This window comes from Podarcis bocagei, assembly GCF_964188305.1.
Source record: "Podarcis bocagei genome assembly, chromosome: 2".
NCBI lineage: Eukaryota > Metazoa > Chordata > Lepidosauria > Squamata > Lacertidae > Podarcis > Podarcis bocagei.
In genome coordinates, this window is record NC_138126.1 from 21,875,762 (window position 1) to 21,889,880 (window position 14,119).

Here is a 14,119-nt window from a genome sequence, read left to right on the forward strand (position 1 = left end):
TCTTCCGCGCAGACCCCGCGCAGCCTGCCTGCGCCCCCGCGGAGATCGGGCGGCAGGATGGAGCCCAGGGATCCCCGCGGCGGCGGAGCGGCGGCGGAGGAGGCTGCCCCCCAGGTAGGGCTGTGTCGGGGGGTTTTATTTTTGCAATGCTGCATCCGCGCCAGAGGGGACGCATCGGACCGCGGGGAGACCCCTTGACGGGCGTGCAAGGCAATGCATGCGTGCAGGCGTTGCATGGAGTGCAGTGCAATGCAATGGCAACGCGACGCCCTGCATGCATGCATGCAACTTCCACCGGCGCTCCGGACTTGGCAGGTGAGGGGGGTCCCCAGTGGGCGGCAGAGAGAGCCGGGAGGGCGAAGGGGAGCCGGGGGGAGCAGCGCTGCTCCCCGAGCCGAGCCCGGGGGGAAACTTCGGCGTCGTTGCGCCGGGTGTTGGAAGCGGAGGCTGGCGGGGGCCCCTCACCTGCAAAACCTGGTCGCCTCTCATATATTTCGTGCATTGCATTCATCGCCCGCTTTCTCCTCCAAGGAGCTCCCGGGGGCGCGCATGGTTCTCCCTGTGTTATCCTCACAACAACAGCCCTGCGAGGTGGGTCAGGCGAGTGGCCCAAGGGAGCACCCAGGGATTGTCCTCGCCAGGTGGGGTGATTTGAACCCTGCTCTCTGCCCGGTCTTCGTCCTCATTTAGCCCCCACATGTGCATGACTGTGCATGACTGAGGTTTTCCCCCCTCGTCTTGGCTATGGTGTGAGTCTGTGCTGTTAATTAATGGGGTTCTGCCTTCGGAGAAGATGAGCCAGCTCTCAAGGAGGTGATTATGTAATTTGCTAGCAATTCATGTCCCTCCCGGCATGACGCTGCGCGCTGACGTCACGGGGCTGTAATGGTGGTGTGCCTCGAGATTTTTTTCATGAAACAAGTGTGCCTTTGCCCAAAAAAGGTTGGGAAACACTGATCTAACGAGACCATTGATCCATAAAATGAAACAATAAACAATGTACTGAAATCACACAATCAATCAGTAGCTGAACTGGGTTCCACACAGTCACAAAAACAAAACAAAAAGAACCACAGAAACAAAAACACAAAAACAAAATAGCAAAAACAGACAAACCTCAGCGTAACACTCAATACAAAAGTGTGGCACTCAAATTGGAAGCGTAAAACTCAAAATGGAAGTGTGACACTCAAATCGGAGCACATTTGGCTTCCGAAAGAAGTTTGCAAACTGGAACACTTACTCCCGGGTTTGCAGTGTTTGGGTTCCAAGTTGTTTGAGTACCAAGGCATTTGAGAACCAAGGTACCACTGTACAGTGGTGCCTCGCAAGACGAAAAGAATCCGTTCTGTGATTCTCTTCGTCTAGCGGTTTTTTCGTCTTGCGAAGCAAGCCCATTGACGGATTAGCGCTATTAGCGGCTTTTAGTGGCTTTTAGCGGCTTATCTGTTGATCGGATCAGCTGATAAGCGGCTTAGAAAAAGGGGGGGAGGAAACCCCCCCCGCAGGAACTCGCAAGGCATTGTTGTCTTGCGAAGCAAGCCCATAGGAAATTTGTTTTGCGAAGCACCTCCAAAACGGAAAACCCATTCGTCTAGCGGGTTTTCCGTCTTGCGAGGCATTCGTCTTGCGGGGCACCACTGTATAGCAATATTAAAATCTAATGAAAAACATTCATCAGCAAATAATGTTGATAACTCTCTTCATGGTTTCTTCAGCTTCCCCATAAAATTATTTCTAAAAGAGTGGCATAATAGGGAGAAGTGATGCAGTCACAGGAGAAAATGGAACATGTGGAAGCGCAAGGCCCATTCAGACTTTCACCTCCAAGTATTTTCAGAGAACATGAAGGGAGGAGGAGCCGGACTACAGACACTAGCCACTCATGCTCGCTCTGCCCTTAGACCACTTCTACAGCATCAGCACCTCATATGTTGATCAAATGGATTAAAGGAGAAACCCTTGTGTATTCATCTGAATGTTGCCAACAGCTTCCCCGCTGACCAGAGCTAGGGAGGGAGGAGAAATGTGATTCAGATCACATTTTAAACTGAACCTTACAAACCTGCACTTTTCAAAGAAATATGACAAATGAACCACAGCCTTCCTCCAGAAGTCACACTTGTGGGGTAACTGAAGGATTAGGTGAGCAGCCTGGGAGTCATCTTTGTGGGAATGTTCTGGGGTGCAGGAGAGGATATATTGTGGGATTATATCCTTATCCAACTTGTGCTAACAAGTTCCCAAAATATCAGCAGAGTTTATAGACATTCCCCTTTAAGTTCGCAACGGTAACGTGTGCACAGGTTCGCTAGAACCTCTATAATAATTACTCTTGTAATTTCCCCTTTGTTCCCTCTTAAAATACAAGACACAACACAGTCTTTATAAAGGTATAAAAGAGTTTACTCACGTCCCGTTCACAATATGATCCCGGAAGGCAGGCAGGCTTAAAAAGTTACATACATTTAGAATCTATCTTGTAGCAAGATAGACCTTATCTCCTCTCTTGGCTGGGAGCCAAGAGGGCATCCTTAGATGCTTCCTCATCGAAGTAAAATGGCAGAGAGAGAGAGAGTGGTTGCCTGCCCTGTGCTTTTGTCATTACCTGCACAGGTGAGGCCACAGCCACCTCTGGTCACATGCGGAGGAAGTCCGTCCCCAGGAAGTTTACCTGCTTGCTGGACAGACATCCCTCCCCATGTTCTAACATGTACACTCTAGGAATGTTGTCATTGACTGCTCCTGTGTTTACATCCCACAATCTTGAACTCACAGCTGTCCATGGAGGTGCAGGTCAATTCTGTGTCCAGGGCAGCTGTCTACCAACTCCATCTGGTACGCAGGCTGAGACCCTATCTGCCCACGGACTGTCTCGCCATAGTGGGGCATGCTCTGGTTATCTCCCGCTTGGACTACTGCAATGCGCTCTGCGTGGGGCTACCTTTGAAGGTGACCCAGAACTACAACTAATCCAGAATGTGGCAGCTAGACTGGTGACTGGGAGTGGTCACAGAGACTGAGCACAATTCAAAGTGTTGGTGCTGACCTTTAAAGCCCCAAATGGCCTCGGCCCAGTATACCTGAAGGAGCTTCTCCATCGTTTAGCCTGGACACTGAGGTCCAGCTTTGAGGGCCTTCTGGCGGTTCCCTCACTGCGTCAAGTGAGGTTACAGGGAACCAGGCAGAGGGCCTTCTTGGTAGTGGCGCCTGCCCTGTGGAACGTCCTCCCATCTGATGTCAAGGAAATAAACAACTATCTGACTTTTAGAAGACATCTGACGGCAGCCCTGTTTAGGGAAGTTTTTAATGTTTGATGTTTTATCGTGTTTTTAATATTATGTTGGGAGCTGCCCAGAGTGGCAGTTAGGGCCAGATTATCATCATCATCGTATAGCTGAGAATCACTAACAAAAATGCATTATATTGGGGAAAATTGCCAGCAAATATGTGTATGTCACTCAAAGCTTTGTATAAAACGGTGTGCATTAGAAAACAGTTTGCATTAGAATACTGGAGGATTTTGGTGCAGATTTTTTTAAAAAAATCCTGCAGAAATGTAGAGAACTGAATTTAGAACATAAGATTATAAAATGAGACAATTGGATTAGGTCAACCACCCATCTAGTTCAGCATGCTATACTCAAATGGCCTGTGGTAAAGCCTCAGGCAAGACCCTATGAAACACCCAGTGGCGTAGCGTGGGGGGTGCCAGGGGTGCCGGCCGCACCGGGCGCAACATTTTTGGGGGCGCGTTTGGCCGGCCCCCCTCGAGGAAGTGGGAACCTCTCCAAGGCACAGCGTGCCGTCGGTAGAGGAAAAAAGCCGCGCAGCAGCAGCAGCAAAGTCGGGAGGAGGAGGAGGTGGAGCGAGCCTGCTATTTCCTTGCAAAGTCGGGAGGAGGAGGAGGTGGAGCGAGCCTGCTAATTCCTTGCTGGGAATTAAGCGGCTCAAAGAGGCAAAGGAAAAGAGGTGGAGCCGCTGGCCCGGAGGGGAGGAAGCTGGAAAGAGCAGCGCGCCAAGCGCACGTGACGCAAAGGGCCTGCCCAAGTGCAGGCTGAGCTCCCCGTGGCAGGAGCGGAGGGAGCCTCCCTTCCTTTTAATGGGCAAGCATTTTCACGCGGGGAATCGACAGCAAATCCTCGGGCAGCTCTCGGGGAAGGGCGCATTTGGGAGAAGTGTGGATACCTCGGTTGGTTGGAGCGCGGCGATGAGAACGCCAAGGTTGCGTCTCTGATCCTCGTTTGGGACGGCTGCATATTTATCCCTGCATTGCAGGGGGGTTGGACTCGATGACCCCCAGGGTCCCTTCTAACTCTATGATTGGCGGGGGGGGGGGACTGAGAGGCTGGCCTTAGGGACAGAGGCAGATCTAGCTGCTCCAGCGCCCGGAGCGGTGCACATGCCATGGGGTGAGTGTCCCAGGGGGAGAGATGCCCATGGGGGGGTGGACCGAGCTGTCCATGCTGGGCTGCTTCCTGGGGGGTGGGGAGCCATGTCGCTTTGCCAGCGCCCTTCTTCCTTTCCCTCTTCCTTTTAACAGCTATGGGGAGGCTCCCCCCCCAAGCAGCCCGGAAGCGAGGGGCAATGGCGCGACGCCGGCCCACAACTCCAAAGCCTCCCCCAGCTGTCAAAACAAAGGGGGAAGGTGGGGAAGGCCGCTGGCAAGGCGGCGCATCTCCACCCCTTCCCCTGACGGCTCGGGGTAGGCCTGGGAGTCACGGTGCGCCGAATGTCATCCCCCTCAGTGATGACACCTGGTGTGGACCGCCCCCACCGCCCCCTTCCTCTGCCCCTGCTTAGGGACAGGCAGAGCCTGGGCTCCTCGGAGTTGACAAATGGAGGGGTGCACATGGAGGGACCAGCAGCTGGCCAAAGAGGGGAAATATTATTGACTTATTCGCAGAATCTATAGCCTTCTCTACAGCTGAATTCTCCCCACTCCCAAGAGTGGGGAGCAAAGTAATGAAAACAAATAATAATAATAATAATAATAATAATAATAATAATAATAATAATAATTTATTTAAGCCCTGCCTATCTGGCTGGGTTTACCCAGCCACTCTGGGTGGCTTTCAACAGAATGTTAAAGTACAATAACCTATTAAACATTAAAAGCTTCCCTAAACAGGGCTGCCTTCTGATGTCTTCTAAAAGTCTGGTAGTTGTTCTTCTCTTTGACATCTGGTGGGAGGGCGTTCCACAGGGCGGGCGCCACCACCAAGAAGGCCCTCTGCCTGGTTCCCTGCAACTTGGCTTCTCATGAGGGGACCGCCAGAAGGCCCTCGGAGCTGGACCTCAGTGTCCAGGCAGAACAATGGGGGTGGAGATGCTCCTTCAGGAAGAAGAACAATTTACAAAATCTTTTAAACAGGTCCATTGAAAAACTAATCAACGTCCTATTTGTCTGGGGGGAGGTGGGGGGCAGTGCCTGCCTGCCCCTTTCAAGCACGGCTGGGAAGAGGCCTCTGCAGGCTGAGCAGTGGCGTAGCGTGGGGGGTGCAGGGGGGGGGGCCGGCCGCACCGGGCGCAACATCTGGGGGTTAGGGTTAGGGGGCGCAAATCCACGGGTTAGGGGGCGCAAATTACTTCCCTTGCCCCGGGTGCTGACAACCCACGCTACGCCACTGGAAACACCCTTCAGATGTCAAGGATATAAAGAACTTTACAACTTTCAGAAGACATCTGAAGGCAGCCCTGTATCAGGAAATTTCTAATGTTTGATGCTTTATTATGTTTTATATATTCTGTAAGCCACCCAGAGTGACTGGGGGAACCCAGTCAGATGGGTGGGGTATAAACAACAACAACAACAAGAACAACAACAACAACAACAACAACAACAAGAGCCCTCTCCCCACCTGTGGTTTCCTGCAGAGCCGTAGCTAGGTGATCTTGCACCCCTGGCAGAACCGTCCAGATTGTGCCCCCGAGCCACAGACAAATTAGCTCTTCTTTCTGCCTTTCCACCACCCATTCAATTCCTCACACACTTGTATCGAATTCTTCCACAGAAAATCCAACATTTAATTTATTATTTCTTAATAAAAGGTTTCAGCAAAGAAAATGACATTTTGATGTGAGTTGACAGTTTCTAAAAAATGTAATTCAGTTGTAAAACCCTTTGTGGATCTTTACGTTATGATTAATCCCCCTGCATTTCCTTTATACTTTCAATTTTTGCTAATCTTTTGTCAGAGAATGCTCTGAAGAGGAAGGTTGGGGAACGCAGACGCAGGCAGACCAGCTCGGTTCAGAAGAGGAGGGGGAATATCCACTGACTCCCCTCGCCTCCAGCATTCTCAGAAGCAGAGAGGGAGAGTCAGACTTGCACACAGCAGATGAACAGCAAAGAGAGGAGCTGCCCAGTTTTGAGATAAGGATGAGAGAACCAGAATGAAGGGGGCAGTTGGGCGATACGTCAATCGAGAGTGTAGAGGAAGCCCCTCAGACTCATCGGTCTGAATGTATCAGAGAACAAAGGAGACAGAGATGGGGAAGAACTTCGTGCTCCTTGCTGCGGAAGTCGCAAGGATGACTCAGAGTAAGCAACTGTTCTCATTGCTGAGGGTTTCCTGCTTGTGTTGGCAACATGGTGCTGCAGTAAAAAGGACTATAAAACTATCAACGGCTCGCTAATTCTTATCAGTGAGCTACTGAAGGGGAAGAGGGACATCTTTAATTATTCCTTACTTCCATTCTTTTAGCTACAAGTTCTACATAAAAGAAGAAGAAGAAGAAGAAGAAGAAGAAGAAGAAGAAGAAGAAGAAGAAGAAGAAGAAGAAGAAGAGGAGGAGGAGGAGGAGGAGGAGTTTGGATTTGATATCCTGCCTTTCACTCCCTTTTTAAGGAGTCTCAAAGAGGCTAACATTCTCCTTTCCCTTCCTCCCCCACAACAAACACTCTGTGAGGTGAGTGGGGCTGAGAGACTTCAAAGGAGTGTGACTGGCCCAAGGTCACCCAGCTGCTGCATGTGGAGGAGCAGGGAAGCGAACCCGGTTCACCAGATTACGAGACTACCGCTCTTAACCACTACACCACACTGGCTCATCAATACATCAATCCTACTCATGAAATTAATTGTTTACAATAATTTTTCAAATAAACTATATGCTTCACCCATTCTTTATTAAAGGTTACCTCTTCCTGGTTTCTAACTGTTCCCGTGAGCTTTGCCATTTTGGCATAGTCAATTAATTTTATCTGCCACTCTTCCTTGATCGGGACTGTATCCTCTTTCCATCTGGGCAGCAATGGTCACGCACATAAAGATTTTTTTCCTGATCCATCGGGTTCTCCGCACCAATTATTCCTAAAAGAAAAGTTTCTGCTTCCTTAAAAGAAATAAAATCTTCAACAGTTTTTTTTCAACTATTATAAAACATTTCCCATAAATCTTTTACTACTTTACACATCCACCACATATGATAAAAGACAACCTCTTTCTCCTTACGTTTCCAGTATACGTTTGATTTCGATTTATACATTTTTAGCTAATTTACTAGGGGTTAAATGTCATCGATACATCATTTTTGTACAGTTCCCGCCCCCCAAAGTATAGCATGCTGTACATTTTAAATCCGCAGTCCATTACCTCTGCCATGCAGCCATATTATAACCAGTCTCTTGCCCAGTGTATCATCACTGATTTACCTCCTCATCTACTGTTTGCCATTCCAATAATAGTTTAGACATTTTGGGAAATAATTTATTTTCATTTTCTAGCAACTCTTTTTCAAACTGGGACGTTCTATTAAAAAAAAACAACTGCTCTTTTTATCCAACTTAAATACTTCATTAAGCTGATGATACTGCAATCAACGACCAGTATCTTCCCAGCAGCAGAGAAAGCTGATTGGGCGCTTGGGGCGGCGCACGTGCCCTGTGCCCAGGAGCGGGGCCAGCTGCCCATGGGGCAGGGCGAGTCAGGGCAGGACGCTCCGTGGGGCCTCCAAGGAGTCTGCCTGCCTCCTCCCACTCAGCTGCCCTACATTTGGGGGGGGGGGAGGAGCAGCGGGCGGACCCAGGAGAGACGTGTGGCTCGGGCACGCTGCAGGCCCCGTGGTGAGTGCCACCCAGTATTTTGTCAGCCCCCTCAGTGGTGACACCTGGGGCAACCTGCCCCCACCACACACCCCTTCCTCTGCCCCTGAATCTTCCCATCACTTTCCTAACCACAGGTATTGATGCAGCCTGGGCATTGGTAGATTGGCATCCACACTGTAGAGTCACAAAATTCCAATAAGAAGCAAACAAATGGCAGCTGGTATGATTACAGTGACCTGTGTGTTTGAGTATGCTTTAAAATAAATGGGCTGTTTAAGAAATTCATAGGGACGCGGGTGGCGCAGTGGGTTAAACCACAGAGCCTAGGACTTGCCGATCAGAAGGTCGGCGGTTTGAATCCCTGCGATGGGGATGAGCTCCTGTTTGCTCAGTCTCTGCTCCTGCCAACCTAGCAGTTCGAAAGCACGTCAAAGTGCAAGTAGATAAATAGGTACCGCTCCGGCGGGAAGGTAAACGGTGTTTCCGTGTGCTTCTCTGGTTCACCAGAAGCGGCTTAGTCATGCTGGCCACATGACCCGGAAGCTGTACGCCAGCTCCCTCGGTCAGTAAAGTGAGAAGAGCGGCACAACCCCAGAGTCGGCCACTACTGGACCTAATAGTCAGGGGTCTCTTTACCCTTTAAGGAACTCATACCCCTTAGCACAGCACTAGCATATTCAGATGGTTCTCCTTGTACTCAGCATCCAAGGTCAAATGGCCTCCCTCAACTGACTAACCAGAAAACCAAGCTACCTGCCTTCTAACTCTCCCCTGTCGCAAGCATCAACCCCAGCTTTGATTCTATGTGACTCAACCAACCAAGAAATATGGAGGTGGACAGGGAACCCATTAAAAGGAATAAATATTCCCTTCACATAAGATAGTATCTGAGGTCTGGGACAATCTTTATAGCTTCCTGCTGATCCCTCTATAGCTTATTCGGATTTGTCTCAATGATCAGTACACCATGCCCCAAACAACTTGAGGGAACTGCTACCACATCCCTGCTGTTTAAAACCACCAGAGCGTATTGCCTTTCATAAAAAGGCATTTATTTTTTTCCATAAAAGCTATATTCAGCCTGTTTCCTCAAACCAACTGATGTGTAGCTGACTAACGACTTATTGGCTGGAGGCCAGCTCTGTAGTTTCTCAGTTGCCAGCCTTTAAAAGCAGTCTCTTCATTTTAAAAAAAGCTTTCCAATGGGGCTAGGCTTCTTTCTTGACAACCGAGGCCCACGAATGGCTCAGGCTTGGCTGCTTGCATTCTGTGTTTTACTTTGCCTCAAGTCTGGAGGTAAGTCTCCGCATTACTGAGAGCCAGTGTGGTGTAGTGGTTAAGAGCGGTAGACTTGTAATCTGGTGAACCGGGTTCGCGTCTCCGCTCCTCCACATGCAGCTGCTGGGTGACCTTGGGCCAGTCACACTTCTCTGAAGCCTCTCAGCCCCACTCACCTCACAGAGTGTTTGTTGTGGGGGAGGAAGGGAAAGGAGAATGTTAGCCGCTTTGAGACTCCTTTGGGTAGTGATAAAGTGGGATATCAAATCCAAACTCTTCCTCTACTACCTCAGGATGGTTAAAACAAAAAGCAGTCCCCTAGTTATTGTATGTTATTCCTCCACCTCACTTCCTAAAATGGAGAAATCTCCAAATGGGCTTTGCAGCATTGGTGTCAGTACTCGGCATGTTTGGGTAAATGTTGAGTTTGTGTCAGAGCTCAGTTCTGCGGACAGCAATGTGCCCTCTTTTTCTTTTTAAATCTCTTGTCCACCATCAAGGAGAGGAACACAACCCTCCACAGGACCATGCCTACAATTTCAATATCAAAATCCATACAAGTTTAGACCAATTTTCAAAGGGAAAAAAAATCCTTCCTCTTACTGTTAGCTTTCGGTGCCAATAGGATTTGGGGAGCTTAAGACAATAAATATTGATGCATCCCTACTTAAATTAGGACGGGTGTTGCTGAGGTCTCACTGGTACTATGTGTTGCGGCACAGACAGCCGCCCATTAGGAAGGAAATTTTTTTAAAAAGGCAGGAAGTGAAAGGAGACCCAGGACCTCTGCAAAACACAGAGAGCTTGGAGCCCCGGGTTTAACCTAGAATCAGGGGTCAGCAAACTTTTTCAGCAGGGAGCCGGTCCACTGTCCCTCAGACCTCGTGGGGAGCCGGACTATATTTTGAAAAAAATTATAATGAATGAACTCCTATGCCCCACAAATAACCCAGAGATGCATTTTAAATAAAAGCACACATTCTACTCATGTAAAAACAAGCTGATTCCTGACCGTCTGCGGGCCGGATTTAGAAGGCGAATGGGCCTTAGTTTGCCTACCCGTGAGTCCTAGAACAAAGCCCCTGATTTGGTGAATTGTAAAGTAATGTTTTCAGGATCAAACAATAAAATCAAAACCTCCTCTCTTTTGCAGTAGATGCTGTAAAGTGCAAAAAATGCAGTTCATTTCCTCCATTCCCAATATGCAGTGAGGGTTTTGAGGAATGTGAAGGAGAATTCTGCAGCTTGATGGAACTGCACAGTGGTAAGGAACCTTTCCTCTTTAAATTCTTCGTTTGTGTGACTAGGGGGGCGCAGGGCACCTGTCTTCTCAGTGGTCACAAGGAGCCCTGCTAGATCCGACCAAAGGTCCATCTAGTTCAGCATTCTGTTTCCAAGTGGTCAAAAGAACCACGCATAGCCTTCATAGCTAGGAAGGACTTGCTGACAAATTTATTGACAGCTGCACAAATTATGATAGCTAGGAAGTGGAAGGGGCAAGCAGAATACAAAATGGAAGAATGGTATAAAGAGGTGTGGGATATAGCTATTAATGATAAATTAATATGTGCCTTTAAGGTAAGACGGGGAATATGCAGGAGAAATGGTTTCGAGAAGATATGGAGCGTGTTTGTAGAATTTGTACTGTTAAAACGGAAAGGGGTCAAACCATCGCAAGAGGTGTTGAAATTTTGGGAGGTTTGATAGTTACAATGGAATGGTCTTGGTGGTGGGGTGCACATTTTAATTCTTATTTATTTATGATTATTACTTTGTCTTAATAATGAAGAAGAAGAAGAATCACACAATCATGGAACTTTAGAAATAGAAGGGATCCCAAGTGTTATCTAGTTTTTAAAAAGTAAAAATCCAGACACCAAAGTAAGTTTGGGAGCTTTTCTAAAAGAGATTTGCCAAAATAAATTGGAGTTTCCATATGTCTGGGTTTCCCCAGACATTTTACTGATTACTGAAAATCCCTCCCCCGATGCAATTTCCGAGGGTCAAATCCCAGATATGTCTGGGTAAACCCAGACATTTGGCAGCCCTAATCTAGTTCAATAGGGCAGTGGGTGGCGCTGTGGTCTAAACCACTGTGCTGCTTGGGCTTGCCAATCAGAAGGTCAGTGGTTTGAATCCCCGCAACAGGGTGAGTTCCCTTTGCTCGGTCCCAGCTTCTGCCAACCTAGCAGGTCAAAAGCACGCCAGTGCAAGTAGATAAATAGGTACCGCTCTGGTGGGAAGGTAAACGGCGTTTCCGTACGATGCTCTGGTTTCGGTGTTCCATTGCCCCAGAAACAGCTTAGTCATGCTGGCCACATGACCCGGAAAAACTGTCTGCGGACAAATGCCGGCTCCCTCGGCCTGTAAAGCAAGATGAGGGCTGCAACCCCAGAGTCATCTGCTACTGGACTTAACTGTCAGGGGTCCTTTACCTTTACCTTTTTTAATCTACTTCAAGCTATTTTTATTGCTTAGTTTGACTCTCCTTTCTTATAATTTGAACCCACTGGTATGGGGTCTACCATCTGGAGCAGCAGGAAAAAACACCTTGATGCATCTTCCATGTGACAGGCCTTCAGATAGTTGAAGATGATTATCTCAGTTTTCTCTCCTCCAGGCTAAACATACCCAACTCCCTCAACTGTTCCTCATAAGGCTGAGGTGCACCATTCTGCAGCATAGTATCAGGAGCACTGCCCTGGCTGCCATAGTCCCTGCTTCCCAGGGATACCAGAGCCTCCATGCTTGCGTGGTTCCACTAGCTTTGGAAATAATGGGGTCCTTGCCAGATTCTGTGCTTCTTGGAAGATTTGAGATCAGTAGCAAGAGGCCACAAAGGGTCCACAGGAGGCCCTGCTTCTGTGCCTTGAAAGCAGCTAGTGGACAAACAGATATTTTAAAATAGTTACTTAAGGAGATAACATGTTAGACAGGGATTGAAAAGGAAGCTTTTCATTCCAAGGAACAAATGGATATGTCAATTGAACATGGACCTCTTTTGCAGTAAGGGCTTCCAGACTTAGGAAAATGAATTTGGGATCCATTTTAGATCATTGTGGTAGAGATTCTGAGATTTAAGATTATAGATTTATTCTGGCATGTATCTCTCCCATCCTTTAACTTCATTTTATTTTAATGTTGATTCCCCCCCCCCCCACTTTTTTAAAAGCAAATTAAAAATCAAAATTCTGTTCGAGGTATTTTACTTGGATGTGTAGTAAACCTTTGTGCTTTTTGGTATGTTCTTCTTTCTCTTGTTATGGTCTATGGACTAGGCTAATAAAATCACATTCATTCAAATGCAAATGCTTTCCTTTCTCTCTGCAGTCAAAACCGGTGAATTACAATTAGTCTACAAAAACTGTCCCCCCGAATCCTTCAGAAAGTACTGTGGAAAGGTTTGGACGCGCTACAATCACGTTAAAAAGAAAGTAGACTGCTGTTTTACTGACTTTTGCATTGAGTGATTTTAATATTGTATTCTTAAATTGGTTGTGGTTGTAATAGTTATGCTGTTAGGTGTAAATCTCACAAAGACATTGTATTAAAAGAGTTCATGCTCTTGCTCCATCATGGAAGCCAGGAAGCCCTGTTTTAACTGGACAAAGCACAGAAAAGGATATAGAATATATTAGCCTGATTTTTATTTTTTATTTTTTTCAAACCATTATCCAAGTCAAAATTTCCATCTATGTTCTCAAGCTAAGATGCCTAATTTTGCTATCTTTCTGTCATTGTTTCTAAGGTTCTCCCTTCCCCACTGTTATCTAGTACAACGCTAAAGCCTTTGAACAGTTCTGATGTTAAGGCTACAGTGGTGTCTCGCAAGACGAAATTAATCCGTTCCGTGAGTCTCTTCGTCTTGCGGTTTTTTCGTCTTGCAAAGCATAGCTATCAGTGGCTTAGTGGCTATTAGCGGCTTAGCGGCTATTAGCGGCTTAGCAGTTTAGCGGCTATTAACGGCTTAGCGGCTTTAAGAAAAAGGAAACAAACTCGCAAGAACTTGCAAGACGTTTCGTCTTGCAAAGCAAGCCCATAGGGAAATTCGTCTTGCGGAACGACTCAAAAAACGCAAAACCCTTTCGTCTAGAGAGTTTTTCGTCTTGCGGGGCACCACTGTATTTGCCAATTTGTCTTCTTCAGGAGTAAGCTGCATTGAATTCAGTGAAGCTTACTTCTGAGTACACAGGCTCGGGATTTTGCAGTTGCAAGATTTTGTAGACAGATTCCTCAGTCTTTCTCAACCATTTTATTTAAATATATAACTATGCCGTGTGCCCAAAAATAAGCTGTGCTGAATTCAACTGAGTTTGATGATGAGTGGCTAGGCTGGGGATTTTGCCGATGCAAGAATTTAAAGAAAGATTTCTCACTCCAACCAAGCCATGGTATTAAACACCCAGAAAAGCAAAAGCAAAACCCTCCCCTGCCCACAATATGTCTGTACAGGGATCTGAGCTGGCATGACAAACACTGCAAGCGCTAAACAAACACAGAAAAGTAACAAGCCCCATCCATAGACTGTGATTTTTTTTACATTGGGCACAACAGGTATCTCCCCTAACTTGGAAGCATTCTAATGATTGGTCAGTCCTTAACTGCGTTGTTAGAACCTCCCATCCCACACTTGCAGTCAAGGGGGTCAGGTAGGGGGCTGGACCCAGACTCTCCTGGGTCTTGTCCATTGGATTCTGAATTGCCATCTCCCCTGAGTCCACTGAACCCTGTCCCCCAGACGCCTCGCTTTGTTAGAGAGTTACCGTATTTTTTGCCCTATAGGACGCACTTTCC

The 14,119-nt window shown here is 47.5% G+C and overlaps 2 long non-coding RNA genes across 2 annotated transcripts in view; one reads left to right on the forward strand and one right to left on the reverse strand.

Moving 5' to 3' along the window:
- LOC308581388 overlaps positions 1 to 14,119 on the reverse strand; it is a 308,379-nt gene that overhangs the window by 105,490 nt on the left and 188,770 nt on the right. The window lies entirely within an intron of this gene.
- On the forward strand, positions 9,167 to 13,134 carry LOC308579921. The gene is made up of 3 exons (XR_014004638.1): positions 9,167 to 9,343; positions 10,479 to 10,589; positions 12,656 to 13,134. It is a non-coding gene; the product is annotated as an uncharacterized lncRNA (long non-coding RNA).